Below are 15,038 nucleotides of genomic sequence, written 5' to 3' on the forward strand. Positions count from 1 at the left end.
TAACCATTTTATATGAGCAGAAACAAGAGCTATCTCATCTGCATACAATGATTATATTATTGTATTAAGCAAGATTGAATCTTTCCTTTGCTTATAAATTAATCTTATTTTTTCTGATATAAATCTTAAAGAAATGTTTTTGTGGAGATTAATACTTACCCATTGACTCAGGTTTCACCTGGAAATACAACAGATAAGGTTACTAACCTTAGAATTACCAACGTGTCCACATCATACTTTTAAATAACGTTTTAAAACTATTTAGGTACCAAATTGCTTGTAGGTGTATAACCTTAGAGTTTCTAAAGTAGTAAAAGCTACATATTTTTTTAATATATCAACAATATTGTATAGAATTCTACTAATTACTTCTGAAGAATCCTGTTTGTTTTAACACACCTGCTACTTTCTCAAGAATAATGAAGCCTACACTTGAAAAAAATCTGCATAGAGAAATGGGGATAACATTACTGTTCTTAGACACAAAGTTTAGGTTGCCAATTAGACCTGAACATGATGTTTCAGCAAACCAAAGATGCAAGCTTGAAATTGAAATCAGGAAATTATTTTAATGTGCACAAAAACATCAACTGATCCTAATTTTTCAGTTTTTCCATAAACTACTTTTGTATTTGTAGCCGAGTTTTTCCCTAATCACAGTGTTGGCTTATCTGTACAGACACTGTCTATTCACCCTATATGCTAATATTAGTAATACTAGAACTGAAGTGATTTTGTCACAAACATTGGACAAGGCAGAAAATATAATTATGTATGCAAGCTATATGATCACACCTGAATACCCATACTTTATGACAAGAATGTGCTGTCAAACATTACCAATGTTGCCTGTGTGGAAGGAGGTTCACTTTTAATTTCTTAATTATGACCATGTGTTGCTGACATCGTTGGTGAATTTTATGTATTCAAATTGCTGATTAGATCATGTTGCTTTAATGGTACAACTTCACTGTACAACAATGACTGTACAAAAATAAAAATATATTAATTCACCATACAGTACCAACATTTCTATTTGCCAAGTGTCTAAATCTTTATACACTGTCTTATGGTCCAAACCACAGCAGAAGCAGTGACAATGAAATATAGAAGTAGTGATAATTCAGGAGTGGTATTGATGAGGCATTGAGAACGGTCTCCAAATCATCTTAGCTTAACTTAAGTGCTTAGCTGGTAGTTGTGATAAATGACAAAAAATAAATGAGCTATGTTTGAATGAAAACTTTCTCTAGTTCATTTTATGTGATGCTATTTGTCAGGCAGTAAAGACTGTTTTTCAATGGAATTGGGTTCAGAAAATTTCAGCTTAATTCCACTCTAACATGGTCATTACTGCCTGTTGAAGGGCATTTGCTCTAAATTTCACACAAAATAAACTTGAAAAAGTTTTCAATTAGACATTTTTCATATATTCAATGTTATCTTTTACCAAAGTTGTAATTCTCATGTCTTGCTGAAAAACAATCATTGAAATAATCAGGTTGTTGAACACTAGGTGACAATCTCAGGGATTGTACTGATCCCCTTTATGTGAAGACCTAAGAAAAGATAGAAAACATTTCTTTACTCATGTTATTGGTGGCTTTCTAGCCATATTTTGTTCTACTTCTTTTTACATATTTTGCTACACCATATGATACTTGTTTTCAATTATTCTCTTTCTCTAACATTGATAAAGAGATTTCATGGTTGCTGCTTTGGTCTTGCTTGCAAAAAAAATAGAAACTCTTGTGAGTTTATTTGTTTCCTTGTTTGTTTTTAAATCTGCATTTAAGCTACTTTACTCTCAATGTATACAAATGACAATGAAATCAAATCATACTTAATAAATCAACTTTTAATCTCTTAATCTTAATAGGACATACTGAAATAAATTTTTAATCTCCTTTTCTTTGAGAATCCTAATATTTGTTCTTGAGGTCTTGCTTATTCTCTAACTTGTATTTCAGGATGGGTGGCATTGTATTAACACTTTTATCAACATAAAGCAGAGAACAACATTTTGAACTTCTTAGGTCATCTTCAAGTTAAAAGTGTTAATACCCATACCATTCGTCCTGAGATACATTTTTACTTCAAGTGGGTTTCTCATCATCATGAATTCTCTAACTTATTTACTACCTCACTTTAAAATATACAGTAATATAAATTACACATTATAACATACATGCTATAAAGCAAAGTAATATTGATAGCCTTCAATCTTCTTTATTGATGAAGAAATATACTGAAAAGTTAGACCCACTTGCTACATGCACCTGTCACATCCTCTTTTTAACAAATTGCCAATAATATTCTCCGACATTTTATATTACATCATTTATAACCAATAGAAAGATCAGAGTTTTCATCTATCAAATGACATATTATATTGTTATTTTTAGTATAGATACTGTCTATTTTATCTTCAATTTGAAAGTTTCTCTTGTGATGTTCAGAACAAGAAGTGTATGGAAGTATTTTAACGTTCTTATGCCATACTTAGTTAGAAAACCAATTAAATTATAATAATAATAGTACATTATTCATTTTGTGCATATTATTCTGTGTCCTCAGATGCATTGTTTAAGTAAATAAAAATTTAGTGTACTAGCACAATCATTATTAAATAAAGTAGGTTTAAATTTCATTGGCAATTGACAACAAAAATCAAAACACTGTCAAAAGTAAATTGTAAATTTATTTTTTTTCATGTGTGTTATTTATTTATTGTTATAAAACTAAATAAAATGTAAAAAAAAAATCAGGAAAATATTACATAAGATCACCTAACTTAATGAAATATCATAATAATAATTTTTCATGAAGTATATTTGTGAGTAGCTCATGCATTGCATCCTCCATACTTTAATGTAATCTATAAATTTGCCATGTAATTTACAACTTGTGTGGCAAGATTCTGAGTTATACATGGTTCAAAAAGTAATAAAATAATAAAATTAAGTATAAAATAACTTAAGCAAAAACAGTCAACTAAACAATTTATTTTATATGCACAAAAGAATGCCATATTTACTGAAAACTTGTAAAATTTCATGAAGGTACACAAAATATTTTAAAAATTAGAGTATGGAATTTCTGATATGTTGTGGTTACAAGGTTGGTCACATTGACCAACCCTTTATGGAAAGAGTTAACCCTTTCACTGTGGGCTCAGTATAATATACAAGCTCATCTACATGTTTGCATACAATAAGTATTTGCAATATAGCTTTGGTACATCATGTGTATTTTCACAAAAGTTGGTAGACTTTTGGTAAAGATTACAGGTATTCTGTATATAAAAAAATCAATTTTTAAGGACATTTTTTTTTACTAAGGATTTGTTTGTGAAAATTGCATGTTTCATTATTAGTCTGAGTGCAAAACAATTTCATGTTCTGATCAAAAAAACTATTCTTTGTCCCCAAAATATCAAATATTATTTGCATAATCTCTTAAACCTCCTAAATACATTTCAAGCATTTATTTTCAGCTAGACTTTGCACTTTATGTTAATTTCTATGCTCTAATAAAGTGTGTATATGTGTGTTTTCTTATAGCAAAGCCACATTAGGCTATCTGCTGTGTCTACTGAGTGGAATTGAACCCCTAATTTTAGTGCAGTAAATCCAGATTTACCACCATCCTAGAGGGGTGGTCCTAATTATGCAGGGTCTGTCACCTGACCAACCTCATAACCACCATAAAAAATTAGAAAATAACTATAAATTATGCTTTTTTGTGCCATACTGGCTACATATTATAACATGAAAATACAAATTGTTCAAGTAGTTTAAGTCTCATAATGTTACATATATATATGAACATATGTATTTATTATTTTTTATTATTTTGACCTTCCAGTCACATCTAGTTAACATTACATAACTTGCATTGATGCAGTGCACATGCACTCATGTTACATATCCAGTAATATAAACTGACCTTTAGTCTCCCCTGTCTTGGTTGTGTTTTAGTGTTCTAATATTTTGTAATATACAGTCACATTTCAATTATTATACATTATACATGTATGTAGAAATAAATTACTAAACTTATTTTTATTACAATATAATACAATAAATCAATAAGTAAAGCAAACAATCATCTCTTCTCGCTATGACCTTTGTTGCTGGACGAAGATTGCTAAGCCTTTTATAATTTCACAAGTGGAGAATATCAAACAATTTTTTTTAATATTATACACATATAAATAACCAAAATCTATAAGTAACTGCACTGACACCATACAATTCCATTATAATTTATTAAGCTTAGTAACTAAGATGTCTTTAAATTTTAAATATAGCAGACTAAAGACACAACCTACTACCTTGAAAACCTGGATTGAAAGAAATATTTTCACAGATTAAAATGGCTGAGAAAACTATTCTGGGGGCATTCTAAGCTGTTGATTGGTTATTCACAATTCATATTCTGCAGCCAGAATATATAAGGAACTATTGCAAAAAAAAAATTTAAATGGGGCACCACTGTGTTTGATTTAGTACATAAGCTGTATCTGAGTAAATAAAAAAAAACATGAGGTTCTTATTTTAAATTCTAGCTTGTCAATGTTAGTAATTTGAGTTTCTAACTTGTACACAATTAGACTTAGTATTTTGGCATCACAAATATCTAATTTTAAACAGTGCTGCATTCAACATACACAACTCACTAAAATCTATATGCAGATGCATTCCTTTAATATTTACTTTTAAATTAAGAACTTAACTCACATATAATATTAAAGTTTGAACTATAATTTACAAATTGATTCCAAACTTATTGACATAAATTCATAAAATAGTAGTTTAATAAAATTTTGAATGCAAGTCAACAAATGTGATGATGTGGCCTTTGACCCATGACCCATAGTGACAAAGTTAACACAGTTATTTGTGCAATTGCTCACAGTAACTACACAAAGAAAAGGTGGGCAATGCAAGACAACATATGATCATCCTCCTATTCTGGGGAGGAAGGAGCAGTAAGATGATAATATTAGGATGTCCCTGTGAAAAGGAGTGAGGGAAATGTTCAAGACTGAGTGTTGTAGAAGGAATGTGTTATAAGAAGAAGCAGGTTCAGAAAAGAGGTAGGCAATGGCTCAAAAAGGGAGTATGTAACAATCCTCAGAACTAAGCAGAAGTTCCAGTCTAAAAGAGGTACTGGATGAAGAGGTCCAATGATAAAAAAATTTGGAAGAGACCCATAAGAATCAGGGAAGAGAAGAAAGGTCATTGGCAAAGTTGCTCTGTAACTGCTAATAGTAGAAATTGGAATACAAAAAGAGAATGGACCACTCAGGACTCAGATCATCCACTCCAGAGTTCAGGAGAGAAGACCAAAAAGTATGAATTTGAAATTAAGGTGGGTTGCAAAGGAGGTGATGCAAGGACTGTTTTTAAAGTGCAAACAACTCCACTAAAAACACTCAAGAATACACAGATCACTCTACTCAATGTATCTAGTATATGTAAGATATTTGAGCTACCATAACAGTCAAAAGGTTAGAAGACAGGCGACAAGTGAATGTGGTAATAATGAAAATAAAAGAGGAAATCTGGAGAAAGAAAACATATCCCACCCTGTCAGCTGATTTACAAAACAACAGTGAAGTTGTCTAAAGGGATTATGATAAGTTGAACATATAAGATTTAAAGTGACATCAAACTTGTTTAACACCTAGAATCTCAAGGGCATTGATATGGAGATATCAGTCCTAATAGAGACCAAACTGTAGGGCATTTGTTGGTAAATCAAGTTGTTGCTAACTGCAAAGCTGCAACAATGAGTGATCTGTGCTGTGCCTACCATGGATAATGAATCCCATATAAGTGCTCAGAAGTACTGAATCTGGACGAAGTGGGAGAAGAGAAATGCCCAAAATCATGTGGGATCACCTGAGTCACCACAATAGCAAGAGGTGATGAAGGGAAATACATAGAAAACTGTGGATCTTTAAATTTACTTCACTGATAAGTCAGAGTCTACTGAGATACAGGCATATGAGTGTGTGAAAGAGAAAGAAGAAGAAAGTCCCCAAAAGAGACAAAACTTCTCATGCTGGAAAAAGGAGATGACATGACAGCTCATATCTCAAAGACAAAAAAGAAAGCTTAGCCTGCCTCAAATGTAAAGAAGATAGAGGGTAGGGTCATGACTGATTTAGAAAGCTAAGCCAGCTATCACAAATGACTTATTAAGAAACATAGGGGCCACATCAATGATTACTTTAATGGATGTGATGAGTAAAAGCATACCTTATTAACAGAGTTGTTAGCCAACCCAAAAAAGCAACAGATGGGCAAGCATACAGATCAGGACATATAATAAAGCATCAAATATCAATTTTGGTAAAGTGGACATGGAAATTGGAGGATCTAGAATTGAGTGAGAGAAGAGAGATTAATGTTCAGGGATGGTAAGGACTTCCAAACTACATTAGTAGAATATGGAGGAGTTATTGGAAAGCCCTGAGAAACAATGCTTTAAAAACAGTGCAATAGGTGAACCAAATTTCATGAATTTTTAAAAGTAAACTGATCATGATTTATGCAATTCATTTATTGACAGGGATGGGAAGGATTCCCTTATGCTTTACTCATGATAGTCCCTGAATTATGAACCAGCATGATACAGTAATACCACTTGGTCTGACTCTTAAATGGTCTTGTGAAGCACCTCATTTCTACAGAGCCTGTCACAACATAGATAAAGTATACTGTGTTAGTGGTTGCTAGAGTGGATTTGGTTTGATAAAATCATGCCTAAGTGGATAGCACCTACCACAGAATGGAATCCTGTGACAAAAAAGTAAGGGACCCTAGAAGGGAAAGAAAAGATTGTTAATGAAAATACTCCCCACTCTGTACATATAATCTAGTGAATGTGGTTAATATTGCTACAGTGAATAGTTAAAAACTCTCACAGGAAGATACTGCCAGGTAATGCTTGTAACATAAGATAAAACTACTGGGGGAAGTTCACACACCAGCCTATACCCTTGTGCAAATTAATTGAAACAAGACGGAAAATTTTATTTTTTTCAATTTTTTGCATTTTATTTTTGAGAATCAGAAATTACTCGCAAATTAATACATGATATGACCGCCACTACTTTTCAGAAGATCATTAATCCACTTTGGCATCGAGTCCACACCTCAATTATGGCCTCAATTAGCTTATCTTTCATTGTACATTTTTTTTCCTGAAGTCTTTCTTTACAAATCGCCCAAAGATTTTCAATAGGATTTAAGTCCGGAGAATTTCCAGGCCAGTCCAGCACCTTTATTTGCATGTAGTCATAAAATTCTTCACAAGTTTCAATGTGTGGCAAGGGCCAGATCTTGCTGAAAAATGCCAATAACATTTGGAAATCTCTTTTTCAATTCTGGAATGAATCTTCTCTGCAAAACTTTGATGTACTGTGGTCCTCGCACCATACCTTCTATGATATGTAAGCCTCTGATGCCATAGTAGCTGAAAAAGCTGCAAAACATCTTCTTCAAGGGATGTTTTATGAACTGATTGATGTGAGATTCTCGAAGTTTCTCACTTGGAGATCTGCAAACATGCAGTCTTCTTTGACCCTGTATGAAGAAATGAGTCTCGTCACTGAATAACACCTTCCTTCATTGTTCTTGCATCCAGTTCTTGTATTTCAGACCCCAGTGATACCGTTTTTCATTGAGTTGGTAAGAAGTTGTTTCTTGACTGGTCTCCTTGCCCTTCTAATGCAATTTTGAATGACATAATATTCCTCATAAATTCGTCATATATCTTAAAAATAGATCGACCGTACTACAAAACACAGCTAATGATGCCGTTTGTGTGAAAAAATGACTATTAAATGAAATCAGCGGGTCTAGCAAGCCTACACTGGTTGCCATGCTGAAAATATTGTAAAATGACCATTTGTTTCAATTAATTTGCACAAGAGTGTACAAAATGTCTCCAGTGGGCAATTTAACTGCATCACTAAGGACATAGAAATGTGACAAATCTGATGAGATATGACTCACAAAAGTCTCATCACCACCAAAGAGAGTCCAGAATAAGCAAGATGGATCAATTTTCATACCTATCCCTTTAACAGTAACCACAGAGAAATGTCAGAAAACTTGAAAGGACACAGTAAATAAAAAATCCATTCTCCAGCATCTCTAAAAGTTTAAGTGTGGACAACATCTCAAAGCCTTTTCTGGACAAAATAAATTATTTAGATCCAATTGGTCATAGAAGTGAGAAATAGTAGTCAGATGAATCAGTAAAAAAAATGTAACCCCTTCCATGGCTGCCAGTGTCTTAGGTAAGGACATATCTGGATGTAGAATGATAAAGCACCATGTCCATATGCAGTGTAAACAAATCTGACTGGCAATAAAAAATAAACCTTAAAGGAAATGTGATACATGATATATGAGGATAAGGACTTGAATGATGAGAGGTTGGAGAACACTGTGGATTCAAAGAATTTCTGCCTCTTCAAGTATGTAAAAGAAGCTGAAAACACAACCTTGTATAGGATGATTGTGGAAGATGTGAAGTCCTTGTCAAAGAGCCAAGCTAAACATTGGCATGTCTAGAAGAAGCAGGTTCAGCCTCCTTGCAATAAATCATTGTCAATATGTGGGCCATTTCAATTAAGAAGTGCCCATTATGGGATGATGTACAGATTGAGACATGTTCATGACAACTTTAGATATTAAAACCCAATGATGTGCAAAGGACTGCATTACCTTAACATAAAAGAAGAAACTAGAGTTCAGCCAGCCAGTCTGGTGATACCAACAGAATATAACAATGAGTTGAATGAATCATTGTTGAGTCCCTGTGTTACAGACTAATTGGTGGGTAGGCACATAGGTGCAATCTAGTACAGTTCTAACTAAATGCATTTATTGCAAATGGCCAGGGAAGAAGGAACAGAGATCAAAATGCTGGTGATGGAATGTTCCAATGAGTAGTAAATGCATCAATAATTGGGGTCCTGAAAATGGAGAAAGTTCATTAAAAACCCCTTGATGAAGCATACTTTCTCTCAGGATAATCCAAGTAGTTTGAGAAAATTTATCTGCCAGAAAACCCACCAACTTGGAATGTGGCTAGCTAGTACAATGATGTGAGTGAGCCCAATATAAAAGAACGAAGGTTTTCAAACAAAGAGATCTGAACCAAATGCCCTCTTGACAGGAGCATAATGGCTTTACCTCTCAATAATTACAGACCTTGAGACATCACCTTTTGAACAGGAAGAAGTTCAAATTACTGATATAGCTGAATCCTCGCTGTCCATCCATAGACTCTGGAATACCTGACAATTTAGATATGTACACCATATCTAAAGCAAAGCACACATTAATATAAAGATCTCTGGATGAGGTGATAACAAAGAAACACAAATCATAGTATTTTTCTGATCTAACCACAACTCATGATTGAAAATGTTGATTCTGAACAAGAGAACAGAAGAATTCACTGAGGCCTTGTGGATCATAAACTGGTCACACATAGATCACTGAAATGATCTCATCTGCATAAATCCAAAAGGAATGAGAGATTCAAGCACAAAATGCTGACAGTAGTAGGATGACTCTGCTATGGAAATGTGCAGATAGGCAACATCAAACTTGATCATTCTGTCCTGGCAAAAAAATACCAACACAGAGTGAGAAATCACTCCATCATGAACATTGGAGAACCTAGGAATTGACTAAGAGAAGAGAGATTGATGTTGAGACACCAATTTTTAATCATCTTATGCACAATATAAAGATGGGAATAAAACCCAGGAAGAACTGAAATGATGCTTTCCATTGCTTCCTTGACCAATAAATTGATGATAGCGATGGAATAAACATAAAAAATCCAAGGATCTACAAGAGGTAGAAACACTTCAGGTTTGAGGAGAATGGTGGTGGTGATGTGAACTGAATGACCAATCCTGACACAAGGATTTTTGTATATACACAAATTTGCAGATCCAAGCCCCCATATACTTCAAAGGCATATGATAGTTACAGACACTGCTGGCAGCATTCTGACCAAGCAAAAAAACCTCATGGATGTGAACAGAATTTGTTCTGGATACCAATGGACTGAGAGGCTAATATCAAGAGTTGGAGCATGTGAATATGGGTGGAAATATAACCCCTCTTCTGTACTAAAAGGAAAGTTGAGAAGCCAACAATGATAGGGATAAATGCAAATGAGTGATATCAACCTTTGAATCCAAATACTTTGGAATGCTAATAAAAATTAACCTCAGCCTCAGGTAACTCACAGAGAGTGACATTATAACAACAACATACAAACAGACTAGAGAAAGTGCAGAAGCTAACAAAGAAACCAAGATGAATGCTAACAATGGTGCCAACTATTCATCAATAAGATATAGCAATCACTGACAGGCTTCCATAAAAACGTGGAGGGAAAATAAACATCTCAGCTCTATATTGAGGGTCGTATGAACCCTAAAAAACTGTGATCTACTCAGGTAGGCTACAGCCTCTATTTGGAAACCACACCTTTTCAGAAATGGGTCTATTCTCTGAATCTAAATATGCATCCAACTGGCAGAAGTAGGTTAAAGCATGTTGTTCTGAAAAACGTGGCAGACAAGGCATAACTGTCTTTTCATGTAACTGAGTAGTAAACCTCCTCATATGAACTGTAATATCAGGGGATGGATGGAGAACTAAGTATTCACCCTCAGACCATTCCACCTCCAAGAAAGGTACAGACTCAAAAGCAATCAGGGAAAGACCCAAAACATTACATACATATCTATTGAAGAAAAGGAGTCAGAGGCATCTAATTCAAATTGACCTCTGGGAAGCTGACAGAGTAAAAGAAAGCACTGGAAAAAGCAAATCTAAATTCTCTCTCTCTCTCAGAATGTCCATGAATGCCTGCAACCTCACAACTTCTTGAAGAAACCACTGGACCAAATGTATGTTTCCATTTCGCTATGGATAAGATCACAAACAGCGTCAACTGAAGTGTCTACCTCCCTGATTTGAGAGCAATACTAGATGTCAATGGTGAGACAGGTGAGATCTGATTTGCCCCTGTGTCCAATATGTTAATCTGGGAATTCATATTCAAAAATCAAATAGTTAACATGATGAATGCTCAATGATTGAGTGATATTACAGAGAAACTTGTTAGTGGCCACTTTGTAGAGAAAAAGTGAAAATATCATCTGAAAAAAATGCTTATATAGAGTACCAATGCAAAGGCACACTGACATAAGTGACAAATGTCAAAAGACAGATACTGCCAATGGCAGTTAAGTGAGGTGTAAAAGTCTGGATCAAATGAGAATAATTTAACCTATGCTGAGATGGGCAAAGGAAGAAACCTTGGTTGTCAAGTAATAGTTGTAAGTATGAGAGATGGTAAGTATTATTGGAAATACATTTTCAATTTATGAAAACATTAACTTTTCACACAGATTCAAACTTTCTATAGTGTCCATCAAATTGGTCTTTATAAACATACTGTAATTTCAAACATTAATTAAAGGTAAGTGACCATGGCTTACAGAATAAGTCTATTTATCAAGCTTACCAGAGAGCCAAACTTGTAGTCTTAGACAAGCCAGTAAACAGGCTAAGTTGGCAGTTGAAATTTTATTGGGAAGAAAATGTTAATTGTTCATGCATGCTAAATAATGTAACATTTAAACAGTAGCTCAGCCCTTCAGTAGCACATAAGTTCAATCTTAGGAAGATGAAGAAAGTCCTGAAAATCCATAGAATGTACTGCAAATACAAAGTACTACAATTATGACTTCCAGTAGACATTTTCGATACTCTTTGATTAAGTGGTGTTAAATAAAATATTTAAGTTATGATCCCACAACACTTTTTTGAAAATTAGGGTTACAAAACTTTTGACCACAGAAAAACCTAACAGAAAATGACTATGTGCTCATTTTGTAAATAAGAGTTTGTTTGTTTGTTTTTTTAATATCCCTCAAAGCTACAAAAGGGCTAACTGTCCCTAATTTTGCAGTGTAAGACTAGAGGGAAGGCAGCTAGTCATCACTACCCACTGCCAACTCTTGGGTCACTCTTTTACCAACGAACAGGCAGATTGACCCTCACATTATAATGCATCCATGGCTGAAAGGGAGAAAATGTTTGGTGCTACAAGGATTCGAACCCATGACCCTCAGATTATGAGTCAAACACCTTAAACCACCTGGTCATGCCAGGCCTGTAAATAACATTTCATTGTTATTGTTTAACTGTATGTGTATTGCAAGTCCTGGAACACAGTACATTAATAGTTTCATTTGGAGTTTACTTACCAATTAAAAATATTTTATTACAAATTACAGCTTTTACAGCACTGTAAAAGTTACTTACTGTAAAAGCTGCAATTTATAATAAAACAATACAACACACTGATGTTAAATGTTCTCTGTGAAATCATTATTATAAAAATATCGCCTACTTGTAACCAAATTTATAGATAACAATAGGTTATTCCTGTTATTGTTAATAAATGTACAACTATAGAATGAAAAAATTAGTTGAAAATGTTTTGGTTGTATAAATTTAAGGCAACTGAAACAAAATAGTACTAATGCAGCATTAGAACTTATGCCTTGTAATAATGCAAAACTGACAAAGAAAGCTTTTTTTGTAATGAAAGAATGCTTACCATAATTTAGTTTTTATCTGATACTTATTTAAATTTTTTCCACAACAAACCTACTTGTACATGTACTTTAGTAATTTTCATACTGTCCTCACATATTTATGATGTTAGTAAAGCACATGAAGATTTTCGTTTAGCCACAATAGATTCTAAAATCAGTATCATATCTTGTTATAGATACTACTGCTACTTCTTATAAATACAAAATTGTATAAACGACCAAGGTGTGTCATTTGTAAATATGTTAACAATAATACTCAAATACATAGAGTTAAATTCTTATACCCTTTGACATACAACAGTCTTTCATTTGCATATCCCAATGGCTGATTTACTGTATTATATGCAAATGATGTGGAAAATTATATACTGAACAAACATCTAGATAACAGAATTTAAGAAGTTGATGATATTACAAGTTACTAAAGTATCATCCATTGGGATGGTCTTTATTCAGTCTTATTTGACTAAGATGTTCTTTTAATTTCATGTATATCCTACTTTCATACAGTTCAAAAGTATTTATTACATTATTTTCTTTATTACCAATATTGTTGTACAATATTATCAAACTGTATTGTTTAAACCACTTGGCATTATTTATCTTTCAAATCTTTAATGATGTGTACCTAGGTCTTAAGAAATGCCACAGCCAGAAATATTACTTATCAATAAATTATGTTAACTATGTATAAACCTTTCATGTTTTATGTAATTTTTGCTACTTCAACAATGAAATGCATATGTGACAATATCAAAAGGAACTACAAGATGGTTTGTGGAAAAGTTACACCTAGATTATATATAAAAATATATGAAAACAACCACAGTAATTCATAAATATCTTACTTAAATACTCAAACCAATATTTTCCCATTATAACTTCAGCTAAAATAATTTAGCCAGCATTATAAAATCTAAGTAAAGAAAATTTATGGAAAAAAAAAAAAGGGAGAGAGAAAATAAAAGAATTAACCATAGATACATATGTCAATGTGTGTGCATTCATTAAACAGACCTTGGACATAGGCACTCACCAAAAACTTTATATCTGGAAAACTACTCTTACTGCGAAAGTTAGAACCCGATTGCCCCTCAAATGGCAGCTATCATTAACTGATGCTGCTACCTACAACATTCCTGATGTTTAAGGATTAAGCATGGCCAGACACATCAGTATGGTTACATTCAAAGTTCTTAACAAATCTGTATCCAAAACACTACTGCAAAATGGAAGTTTATGATCTTCCAGATTCATTAACCAGTACTAACAGTGGGTAATTCAAATGTGAAGTGCCTCATAAAAATCTTTACAAGCTTGTATTTTAATTTTGCAAGCTTTATTCATAGTATTTGTAAAGACAATTTTGTTACAATACATTTTCACCCTGCTTATGAGGTATCTAGCACATAAAGGAATTTACATAAAAAAATTATGAATATCAAAGAATTATTGTGTAAAAATGATTTTCTATGCTTTGTTATCAACAGAATACTTCACTGTTATTTAAAGTGTTGATATACCTTGTCTTATGGATGTGCCTAAATATTTTTTAGTTATTAGTCTACTCTATGTAGATACAATTCTTTACATATCAAGTACCAACTGAAAAATGTTATTTGCAAGGTATACTTGCAGATGCAGCTGAAGTACTTTTTAGACACCTTTTTAAATTCAAAAACCAAATTCTTACTTGACAATCATCTTTTGTTATTTACAGATTTACTTGTCCCACTGTCAGCACTGTTATATTAATTCTACTAAAACAAAATTGTTAACACGTGAAAGAACATAATAACTTAAGGTTATGAGTTACGTCTAATATACTTGTGCATACCCTAGGCAAATGTGACTTTCTCATCCATTCTAATTTCCTTAAAATCTTGGCCAATGCCAATGATGTACAAAGACACTGAATAAAAGAGTTTGCTCATTTATAAGTTGAGGCCCAAAATTAATGTTCTTAGTTCTACAAGCACTTTATTGTTGATGCTATGAAAATATAAAAAATAGTGTCTTTTAGTAAAATATAGTGCTATGTTTTACACCTGAAGATGGAATTAACTGGTGCAAAACTGATAGTCATCAATTTGTTTACAAGTTATAAATATCACTCATTGCCAAACCCTAATTATTTTTTACAAGTAGCAAAGTTAATTATGAGCTGTCTTGTACCACAATGGGCAAATGAAGTCTCATTCATCAGTACAGATTTAGTCATATGGAATGGTAATCATCACCTAAACATAGAGTAAACTATTTACTAGTGAATGCATTATTGTCTGTGTCCAGCTGAAGTTTCAAGTATTTTACTAATACATGTAGCCACCTTTGTAAATAGCTAGTTTGCACAAAATTA

The 15,038-nt window shown here is 33.0% G+C and overlaps 1 protein-coding gene across 10 annotated transcripts in view; it reads right to left on the reverse strand.

Annotated features, from left to right (window-relative positions):
• The window catches only part of LOC143247452 (ankyrin repeat and IBR domain-containing protein 1-like), a 200,604-nt gene that overhangs the window by 147,335 nt on the left and 38,231 nt on the right, over positions 1-15,038 (reverse strand). The gene's annotated exons all lie outside the window — the stretch shown is intronic.

This window comes from Tachypleus tridentatus, chromosome 3 (assembly GCF_004210375.1).
Source record: "Tachypleus tridentatus isolate NWPU-2018 chromosome 3, ASM421037v1, whole genome shotgun sequence".
Taxonomy (NCBI): Eukaryota; Metazoa; Arthropoda; class Merostomata; order Xiphosura; family Limulidae; genus Tachypleus; species Tachypleus tridentatus.